The 12,034-nt window shown below is 31.9% G+C and overlaps 1 pseudogene; it reads right to left on the minus strand.

The window, feature by feature from the left end:
* Positions 1–1,612: 1,612 nt before the first annotated feature.
* LOC129296006 (glutamate receptor 3.6-like) lies at positions 1,613–4,671 on the minus strand (annotated as a pseudogene).
* Between the last annotated feature and the right edge of the window lie 7,363 nt (positions 4,672–12,034).

Below are 12,034 nucleotides of genomic sequence, written 5' to 3' on the forward strand. Positions count from 1 at the left end.
GTCTGTCCACTTCAAGCTTTGCGCTTGCGCCTAGCTAAGCACGCACTATTCAAGAGCCATTTGTCATGGATTCTTTGAAGATCTCCATTCTCTGCCAGTTCCAGAATAGCTGTTGATAGGTCAACTGCTAAAGGAGAGTCTCTTGGAATGCCTGAAGGGGTGGAACAGAGAACAAAGGAATAAATGTACAAGTGAGTTGAAACAGAGAGATTTGAAGAGTATAAGGAACACAGAGCCTTTACTTTAACCCATTTCTTTAATCCCTAAATTTTTTCATTTTTCATACAAAAATAACTTCTCAAACACATCTCAGGAAATCTGAAATTAGTAATCAAATATTTATAATGGATACTATTTTGTTATATTAAAATTTTAATGAATAAATAAGTAATATATATCTATATAATTACTAATGATTCATCTACAACTCAACCACAATCTAGCCTTTAAATCATGAATCAGCACCTCTACCCATCAATGATCTATCCATTAAAAAAACAAAACAAAGCATGGGACAGAGTTCGAAATCAAGCTTCTCCTTGAATCAAAGTGTCTTTGCGACTTGTAATATGATAGAGCTGAAGAACTAGAAAAGATTTATATATCATTTCCTAGGGCCTATAGCATTCTATGGAAGGGAAATGGTATAGGAAAGAGCAAATCCAATGGACTAAAGAATCATCTTCCAGTGGATAAGAGAATTACTCAAAGGCTCCTAGCCATAGGGGAAAAAGTGGTGTACAAATAGGGATTAGGTGCAGCTAGGAGTAGCTTAGTATATTGTAACCTTTTGGGTCTTGAAATCTTTCCCTCTGCCTAGAGAAAGGGGCCTGGAGTCTTTTGAATATTGAGAGTGTGAGGAGAGTTCTAGCCTTCAAATGCCAAGTTGGGGTGGAGGAAGATCATCTTTCTTCTTTCTTCACTATTTTATCCTTCAGTTTTAGCGTGTGCTAGTGAATGGTTTATGGTTTATGTTGTTGTTTATGGGTGTGCGAGGGAGATATGGTTACTTGATTCAAAATCTTCCTTGTAATCCAATTTCATCATTCAACGATAGTATTTTCAGGCCCCATTAGTACTGTATTTTTTTGGTTTTTACTTGTTTAAAGCTCATTAGAATAGAGGGTTCCGTATGTCAGTTGTAATAATAGGAGCTACGTAAACTTGTATCTCATGAATGGATTGCCCTCTGATTCTATTGAGAATGAGTGCTATAGACAATATGAACTGCAGAACAAAGCAAGAACCAAAGAATAGTCGTCTTGAGAAGTATAACGGCAAGTTTTGAGTAAATAGCGCATCTTAAGAAGCAGAAAGGAACAAGAAAACATTAGTGTAAGGATAGGTACTCACAAATCCCCAACCATCTCTGGAGAACTCGTGACCTACAATGGTAAAATCACACCGGCTTGAAAGGAAGAGTTCAACATAAGCACGCTCATCGACATATGCAGCAACACCACCATTTTTGGGACCACTTTTCAATGCTTTAGCAGTCTCATCTCCATTTTTCAGAGGAACTAGTCTTGATTCATGAATACCAACTTCCTCAACTAAGTAATCTCGACTGAAAGAACCCTGTGAGTAGCCAACAGGTTCTTTGCTGTTTACTAAACTTTCAATGCCTTTAATTGGGGAGAAGCTGTTGTACTGTAAGGATTGAGGTCAGACTTGCTGTGTAACTTGAATTAATTATAAGAACCACAAATAGCCATATAAGTAGCACGAAGCGACCAAGTGTGCTCACTGTATTTTCCCCTACATAGTAAATAGAAGAGTAACTTGTTAAATCAAAACAGTGGTGGCCAAAAAAAAAAAGTTATCAAACCAAACAGATATTGTCTAGAGCATGGCTGTTGCAAAGGACAAAGATCCAGCACTTACTGTGAGCAAAGAACATAGTTGAAAAGCTAAACCTGCCAAACACAACATAAATCGGAGTTAAAGATGTATCTTGTGCTTAACAGAATCAAAAGGTACAGTTTGCAACGTAATATTATTCTATGCATCAAAAAAATTTCAGATATGGTTTTTCAAGGATTGAGGGAGAAATAACTCATATTTCCTCACCACAAAATTGTCACAACTTGCTTTTTGGGAGGTCCTCGAAAATCATCATTCAGCCTATGCTCCAATATCCAAACAACAGCTCCCACCGCTAAGAAGAAGATTGCAGTGACACACCACATCATTGGTGTAAATGGCCTCAGGAAAGCCCACGCATTGGATTCTACCTTCTTAACAGGTGCTACTACTACTAGACCAGACTCGATATACGGCTGAGTAAAATCCACCATCCTTGTTCTTACTGTTGTAATTGTAATGTCACCTACTGCAGCATCAAAGACCTGTAAGGGAAGAGGAAAAGTAGTCAGTCTCACAGGAGAATCTTTCAAAAGGCTCAAACTCCACAGACAAGTATATTTGGATACTTACGCCAGCTGTGATCATACGAACAAGGTCAGTCTTATTAGGATTGCTCTGACCATCCCCAAATGGAATAAACTTATAGGGAACAGCATAGGGCAGTAAGTTCACTGCAGCAAGGAATACATCAATGCAGAATCCCTTGAACATGTCAGTGCCTTGTATTTGTGAGATAAACGCTCGGTAACTAACCCTTCTTGGTACTCCAATTCTTAGGTGCCTTCCATTGTTTGGAAAAACCCAACCACGAGGCTTCTGGGTTGTTTCTCCAGGCCAAATAACGGGGAGTAGCTTTTGATTCACACTGGAATGATTGGCTGGCTTTGAATAAAGTACTTCCGGAGGATCAACAGATAATCCAGAGTGATTAGAACCAGTAACCGATCCTCCTTGCACCTGTTCCTATCACATTGATGATTTCATATGATGGATTCATAAGATTTCCATCAGATGCATACTTAATATGACCTGTTACTCCAGTCATTTTAACCCCATAAACATTGGTACGCAACAGATTTCCTTGATCGAAGATGTTCACCTCATCAAGATGCAAGTTGTCTCCACGTAGTTCAGATAGCTTCGGGTCATATGAGAACGTGATTCGGTTCCCTTGTTTGAAAAATGTATCAAGTGCATGAGCAAGCATATAAACAGTATCATATGCATAGAGGCCAAAAGTGTTCAATCCGAGTGGACCATCGGCAGTCATTCCACGAGTCAGATTTTTCCACCTAGAAAAGAAATTTCTCTTTAGCTCTGAATCAGATGTGTGCACACGCAGTGTAAGAACTCCTTGAATTTCATCTGTTTGATCTGAGGGGATGTGATTCTCAGAGTCCAGAATAGTAGTGAGAAAGTTAGTGGCTATCCAGACATAGCCAGATCCCATCATCCCAATATTTTGCCAAATTAACACCTTGGGGCCCCAAACAGAAGTAGCGTGAAGAACTATAACCCGAGATTCAGCAAGAGCCACCTGAACAAGCACATCAGTAATCTCCTCCTTAGTTGCTTCAGAGCTTATCGGTGCTTTATATGAGATTTTACAACGTTTCTCTGCAAGCTTATCCCCTAAAGAACCAATTCCATTCCTCCCATGGTCATCATCAACATAAATTGCAATAACCTCTCTCCACCCATAGAAGTCTATAAGCTCAGCAATTGCAGTCATCTGATAAATATCGCTAGGAGCAGTTCTAACAAAGAATGGGAATTGAAGTGAAGAGAGTGTAGGGTCTGTAGCTGAAAATGATAGAAGCGGAACTTGGAGCTCGTTGGCAACATGAGCTATGACATGAGCTGTTACAGATGTCTGGGGACCAATTATAGCCACAGTGTGTCTTGCCATGAGCCGCAAGACTGTTACGCTTTGGTAATTTAGTTAAAGTACAAAGAACTATAATCCGCAAGAGTTGAAATAACTTCAAGTGAAAATATGAGCAAGAAGATGAGGATGTTGCAAAGGACCTACCTTCAGAAATGCTGAGAAAACCTCTGTATTTGGAGTCCTCTTGCATTGAGAGCCTCAGATCAGTTTTTCCGAGAATGGAAGGATCGGAATTTATATCTGCAACCGCTGCTTCAATAGCTATTTTACAATTTTACCAACGGTGCTATTGAAAGAGAAGAGTCCTCCAATATTTACAAATTCGGGTATTGCTGAACTATTCACGCCAGCCCCAGACGAAGAAAGCCAATTAGAGAGGACCATTAACATCACAAGCCAAACCTTAATCATGGTTGGAAGTTGCACACCACCAAGACGATAAATTTCCGGCCTTCAAAGCAGAGGCAGCAGACATCTCAAGTTAGTAACTCAGAGGGACTTCACAGAAGAAGTTAAAGTGAATAACCAAAAAACTAACCTGAAAGTTCGGGTCAAATTCGGATCAAGTCCAGGCAGAGGAAAACCATGAACAGTGTGGAAATCTAGACAAAGAAGAAAATGGAAGAAATTTGAGAAACAATAAGTTAATAAATAAAGTAGAGTTAATGATTATGAGAGCATTATGAATAAATGCTATACACACCTGAAAATATTGGTGCACTTTTCTTCTTCTCGTGTGGTGCCAAAATCCAAAAGCTGCGATCCCGTTGGCATCTACAGCTTCGGGTTTGTAATGCCGCCCGCTCATGTATTGAAGACGATTAATTCTCACTGTACAGTGTAAACACACGCAACAGTGTCAAACGATGGCCTCCTGATGGGGTATCACCGTGGGTTTGGACAAGACAATTAGAAGAGGGGCGCCATTGGATGCGATGAGATTAGCTTCCAATGACGTGGAATTTATATGGCAATAGTTAATAGAATCTGGCTCCACCCGCGAAGCCAGCCACCATCCGGGATGATGGGGTCTTCCAAAAATATTTTACTCTTTTTTCAAATATATAATTTTAACAATTTTTCTTTGCAATTTAATATTTTTGTTTTAAAAAATATAAAAAATATTTATATAATATTAAAAAATTTAGGACATACTTCCTCTGGACTTATATAAGAATTGATAGTCAAAACTAGAGTAAAAAATTATACATGAGAGAAAAAAATATTTTTTAAAGATGATGATTTGATAAGAATAAATTTTAAAAAATTAACTTAACTACCATACTTTAGGTTTGGTAAATTGATTTTAAGTGACTTATATGTAAGATAAAAAGAATATGGGTATAGTATAATTAAAAAATGATTTCAATTCTTCGTGTTTTCTTTTGCCAAAATTTTCAGTCATTTATGTTAAAATGATAAATGATAACAAACAAAATAGCGACAAATAATCGTTTTTTTTTTTATGAAATACTGTGGTTTTTATTTTGTGGCTAACGAGTGGCGTTGAGCAAAGTCAATATAGTTCCAGAGTATACGAGAGGTGAAAGTAATAGTAATGCGGTTGTTGGACACATATTTGTCACGTGATTCATGATTAAAAGAGGAAAAATTTTAATTAAGGACCATAAATGAGGTTTAATTATTAGTGAATCTCAAAAAATAAATAAAACTTCACTTCAGTCCAAAAAAATTAAAGCATAAATATTTTCAACGGTGAAAAAATCAAACCAATCTTAACTTATTATACAAATTGTTAGTTATTAATTTTCTCATTTCATTTATTAATTTATTAATGTAAATTATAAATTATATGAATTTATATATTAATAATTATATAAGATTTGACGTCGATTGTTCAATTACAAATAATAATATCAGTTATTAAATTATTAACTTTACTTATTAATTTACTAATATTAATTGTAAACTATTAACAGGTATTATAATTTACAACTGATATTAATAAATTAATAAATAAAATTATTAAATTAATAACAGATGTTACTGCTTGTCTGACAAACAAATATAATTTATAACTCATATTGATAAATTAATAAGTAAAGTAAGAAAATTAATAACTAATAATTTTGTATAACAAATGAAAGGTAATTTAATTTTTTTATTATTGAAAATATTTTCACTTTAATTTTTTTGGACTAAACTAACATTTCAAATTTTTTGAAATTAATTAATAATTAAATCTTAATTAAATTCTACCATTTAAAAAAAAAGGGTGGGTATACTTTCCCTTTATGATTCATGTCTTCAGGATGGCCTGTTACTTCTGGAGGAGAAATTTTTAGAAAACTCCGCGCATCATCTAATCCATAGTTCGTGTGATAAAAACATATTGTTTAAATAGTATTAAATAAAAATTAATTTCAATATTAATAATAGTAAAAAAATTAAAAATTAAAAAAAATATTTTATTATAAATAAAAAATATTAAAAATAAATAAAAATATATAAAATTTTATTTAATTAAATTGGTAATGACTCATGGATAACATATACCCATATAAGAATTTCTAGTCAGCAAAACAATTGTGGCTCTTCATGAAAATTTCATAAAATATTTTTGCTAATTTTACTTGGGCTTGGTATGCAATAACAAAATGTTATTTAAAAATTATTCTTGAAGTCCCCATAGTTGAAGTTAAGTCTCAATCCAGTCTTTGTACTTTAATTTTTTTATGCTATTAATGTGACTGATTTAATAAAATATTAATAAAGTATGCCTTTGGTATTTTAAATTTATAAAGATTTTATTTTAATTTTTAAATTTTAAAAAATATCTTTACAGTCTTCTAATTCTAACACATTATATATTAAAATTTTAAATATTGACAAAATATTTTTAAATTTCAATGTATTAAGTTTTATTTTTTTGATATAACAATAATTAGCATAAAAAATAATTATTTAAAACTAATGGTATTAGAATTAAAGGATTGAAAAAGGATCAAATTCAAATTTTATATAAAATTACAAACCTTAAAGTACACTTTAGAATAAAATATTTATCCAAAACCAATTTAACCATGATTTTCTTAGCAAAAAAAATTAACCTTGGTCTGATCATAGTACTAACTTTCGATCATTAAATTTTAAAGCAATATCTAAAATAATTTAATAACTGATCTGATTTTTATTTTTCAATAATTTTTATGGTTCTTCTATATATGAATCTTCTTCCCCTATGTACAAGCCATTTTCTAAAAAAATTTGATATTTCTTTTCATAAGTGTTTTGCGTTAGTTCTTTTTATCTACATCAACGAGATGATTCCTTTGTTATTGTGATACTTTTTCGTTGCTTTTAAATTTTTGTAATTGTGGCCTTTTTTTTTTTTTTGCTCTTGCTTTTAGTTGCTCTTTCTTTTTCTAAGCCTGCTTGTGATCGTCTTATTTTGTTTAATAGAGATTGTCTTTTTATTGAAAAAAAACCATTACTTTTTTTAAATTTTATCATTTCTCAATTTTCTCTTAGTAGAATAAAAAGTTGTCAGTACGTGTGAAAGAAAAAAATATCTGTAAAAATGATATATTTAATAAGAATAAATTATGAATTTTTTTCCTTTTTTAAACATGCAACAGCAATAACTTAATTATATCCCCTTAATTTCATGAAGATGGTTATAAATAACTTATATATGCCACAGGAGAGATTACCTCATTCTCTCCGATTCTTATAACTTGACTGAAGTGAGTTATGTTTCCTCTTTGAGAGTGACATCTTACCCTGCTCTACGAATCCATGATTCATGTGTTGGCATTGGCACCAAAATGTCATTCAATTATATAATTAAAAATAATTTCGTGATGTCCCATTTATTACTCGGACCGAAAAAAAAAAAAAACTTCTCTTTGTTTGAATTATTGAGGTTTCAAGTGAAAAATCCAAAAAATATCGTAAATTAAAGTCAGGCATAAATATAATCTTTTAAAATACAATTTATTTAAAGTATAAACATCTATTAATCGTGTTAAAATTTGCAAACGATATATCATCATCTGCCTGGCCTTTCTCGTCTGATCAGGGTGACAGGAGCACATGACTTTAGCGACGCCGAGTCACCGACAATAATTATTTGTTTATAAATCATTAAAAATATAATATAATTTCTTTGCTGACAAGTGTTTTTGTCAAAAAAATATTTACAAGAATTTATTTTCGATGGAGCTTCATAGGATTAGAATATCAATCATCAATCAATACCTTAATCAAATTGTGTGAGAGACTCCCTGCCATCCCAACTCTCAGTACTTTATAGATTATGTAACCACTAATAAAACTAAAAGTGATAATTTTGAAATAAAATTACCATTTTTTGTAAATAATTAATAAAAAATAAATCCCAAAATGTAAAATATTTACTATTATAATGCACACGTTTGACTATTTTTATTAGACGTAACATAATTAAATACTCCAAACATAACCTATATTTATAATAGAATAAAATCAGATTAACACTTGAAACATGACCCGTATTTATAATTAGGTACTCCAAATATATAGATATATATATATATATATATTTATCAGATTAACACTTGAAACTGAAGAATAAAATAAAATCTGTGTTTATATATTCAAAAGCAAAATAAGAATATCCGTAACATAATAAGCAAGGACGGACCTAGGGGGAAAAAAAGTGTACCCGGGGTGGAAATCAGTCAAATCACTACTGTTCCTAATTATTAAAAATACTAGTTTAAATAGTTATTAAATAAGTATGGTACTAGAAGGTATTATAATTTTAAAATAACAACAAAATACTACCACCAAAACGAACGTAAGAAATTGATATTGTTAGGCATAAATTATGATTATGGTTTTTTTCAATATTATTTAAGATTATATTCACTAGTTCTTCATTAAAAAAAATTATTCTATGATCTTCAATTATTTATATATGTAGATGTATATAAATGAGGGGCTCCCCCTTGTCTCATGATGCTCTATTAGGGTTTCGACCCTTCCCTCATTTCCAGAGGGTTCTCTACTCAGTGGGGTATGTCGTTGGTAGCATCTCTTTCTCAGCTTAGGCCAACCGTGTGGGTCGGGTGGTTTTGGCTTGGGGCTATGGTGATTGTAGGTTTTAGGGTGTGTGCGTAAGGGATTTCGAAGAATGGTAAAGCTAATTTGGAGATAGCAACAATTAGCAAGGTGGAGGAGGCTTCTTGCATTTGGTTTTCTGATCTTGATAACTTTAATGTTGCAGAGGATTTACATTGGCTGCCTCCCTATTCAATGTTCTCATGTTGACAGACAAAAGGGATTTGGTGTGTTCAGGTGAATCCACGATGGTTGAATTTATGAGCTCGAGTGCATCAGTGATGGTGAATCCAATCTCCTTAGTCAAGGTGGTTGATAATAAGTTTAGCGACTCTGTGATAGAGGTCCAATCATGGAATCGTCCTTTTTAGGGCCATCAACTTTCAGAGAAGATATAAAGGTTGAAAGATAAGTTTAATCTAGTCTTTAGTTCTTATTTATGGTATAATGTCTCTATGCCTATTTTCTTGATGTTTTCTGTGGCTTATGGTTGATATTTTCTCGTTGTTGTGGCTAAGCATTCATGGTTGATATGGGTCCTTATCTCTGAATCAATGAATATAGTGGTTCTGGGTGTGTTAAATGTTTATGTTTGGTTGAACTATTATATAACTCAAAGCTTTTGCTTGCTGTGCTTGAGATTAATTGTATGTGCAAATGCTTGGAATGGATTTATCTTGGTTTAGTAGGTCACTTGTGTTTGCTGTAACATCCCAATTTAAATTTTAATAGTTAATTTAGGTTAATAGAAATTTTTTTTAAAAAAAATAATAATATTTAGAGGTAAGAAAATTAGTAGAAAATGATTATTAAATCTAATTTAGGATATAATTCTAAATTTTAAAAAAAAATAAATAAATTTATAAAAAAATTAATTTAAAAAAAATTAATTATTAAATTATTATTATAATAAAAAAAAGGGAAAAAGGTATGACAAAAAAAAGGAAGAAGAAGAGAAAACGAATTTGCTTTCGGCGCCGCATGAATAGTAAGTATAAATAATAATAAAAAAAAGGGGGGGAAGAGAGAGAAGAAGAAATAATAAAAAAATGTGTGGGACCCACTGAATTTTTATAAAAACTCACCTTCCTTCATTTCCTCATTCATTCTGCGCGCGAGCTGAGGCGGAGAGAAGCGAGTTGCCGGTGCAAAATATCTAAATTTTTAAGGTAAGAGTTTTTAATAGGATATTTAGAGTGTGATTTTAAGCTTTTCAAGACTAAGTAAGTGTTCTAAAAATTTTTCTTAGTCATCCTTCTTATTTAGTTTTTGAGTTTGTAGTGGTAGAAAATTTAAGATCTGGAAGAGGGATGAATTTATGTTGAATAAATATGATTTTTGAGGTTGTCAGTAGTATAATAAATGTTCTAGAGTATAAATTTATTGATAATCTTTGAATCTGTGGCTTATGGATCAAATTTTAAACTAGATCTGAAAATATATGTTGATTTATTGAGGTTTAGATGATTATTTGGGATGAGAAATGAATTATTATGGTTATAGGATTATGATTCTAAGCTAGAGACTCAATTTTTAATTTTTGGGTATTTTAGGTACAAATTTATAAAATAAAAAGAAAATTTTGATAATAGAAATTAGTTTAAAATTTGATTTTTAGATTATTAATGTTTATTGATAATTAAAGAGGAGTTAAAAATTTTACTTAATAGTATTAACTATAGATTTGTATTAAGATTGAGATTAGGAATTATGTTATATTTTTAATTCTATTATTAGAATTATTTTATTAGTTTCAAAAAATTGAAACTAATATTTATAAATAATATGTTATTTGTAGATTGTATTACTGGTGAAGATTGTGGAGAGAGAGAAATTTTAAGGAATAATTTATTGAAAAAGCCACAAGGTAACCATGCTTTTAATTTATGATTAGTGTTACTTCTTGTTAATTGGGTGATTATTGAGAAAATTATGAATTTTGTAATATTGTATAATGTGCAATATTATTATGAATTTGTTTAATTATTGTGGGAGGTGTTGGGAGTATAAGGATGGACAAATGTGATTTAGTTTACTTGTTGGGAGTATAAGGATGGACAAATGTGAATTAGCCTAATGGCATGTGGGAGGTAAAAATTTATCTGAAATGTTATAGTATGTGAGTTGAAGCCAATTATAAAATATTTTATATCGAAATTATTGATATAAAAATGTGTTGGGTGGCTGTAACCCAACTATGGTTGAGTTAAATTATTTAAAAAAAAAATTTGGTGTGTTACATTTGCAATGTAGTGAATCTCTTTTTGAGGATTTCTTCTTTCATTGTAACTTTTGCAAGATTATCCAAAGCCACTTATTGACCAAAATGGAGAGTGGTTCAAAGTCTTCTAATGAAATTAAAGCACTTATTGCTTTTACTCTTTGGCAATTTTGGAAGGCCAAGTGTATGTTTGTCTTTGAGAATAAACTCATTGAACTAAGAGAATTATCCAACTGGCCAACTTTTGTATGAATGTGTTTTAGGCTACTAATAACTAGTGCAATTCTAATATGAGAGCCACTTGTATGGATGACAGGGCTCAAGATGCTGCAAATGCTTGTGACCATGATGTTTTGGAGGTTCTAGGAAACTGTAATTTTGCATTCTTTGCTTTTTGTTTTGTTTTGCTTTCTCAAAATAAAGATGGTTTGGGTTTTATCGTTTGAAAGGCTTATGGACATTGTGCGCATATTTCTACCAAGTCTACTTATGTTGTCTTACCTTTCTACAATGAAGCTAAAGCTATTTTTCAGTATGTTCACTGGTAAGTTTCTTCTGGTATTACTCAGGTGTTTTTCTTTTATCTAACTATCTCCTCTTGGTTAAAGCTATGCAAAATCATTCGTCTTGCCTTAAATGGGAAGGCTTTACCTTAGCAAATAATATTTTGAATCATCAGCAAACACTAAGCTCTTATGGCTTTTAATAGATCCCAACAAATTTGAACTGTACTACAGAGTGGGTCTCTCATGCAATAGGGAAGGAGGTGTGCTCTTTAGATTGGGCTACTCAACCCCTACCTCCATTGGCTCTTCCCTTGGATCGAGACTTTTTAAAGTCTAGGATGTTTTTGTTTCTTAACACTCATGCTTTTTGCTGCTTGCTTATACTGATCGTTCTGTTCTTTTAATGATAAGTATTTCTATTCCTAGCCAAAAAAAAGTATATGTATATATTCATGTATACTAGTATTTTACACTAGTTGCTTATTTGAA

The sequence above is a fragment of the Prosopis cineraria genome, unplaced genomic scaffold (genome assembly GCF_029017545.1).
Source record: "Prosopis cineraria cultivar Desert tree isolate PC_DT_omini unplaced genomic scaffold, ASM2901754v1 PC234, whole genome shotgun sequence".
Lineage (NCBI taxonomy): Eukaryota > Viridiplantae > Streptophyta > Magnoliopsida > Fabales > Fabaceae > Prosopis > Prosopis cineraria.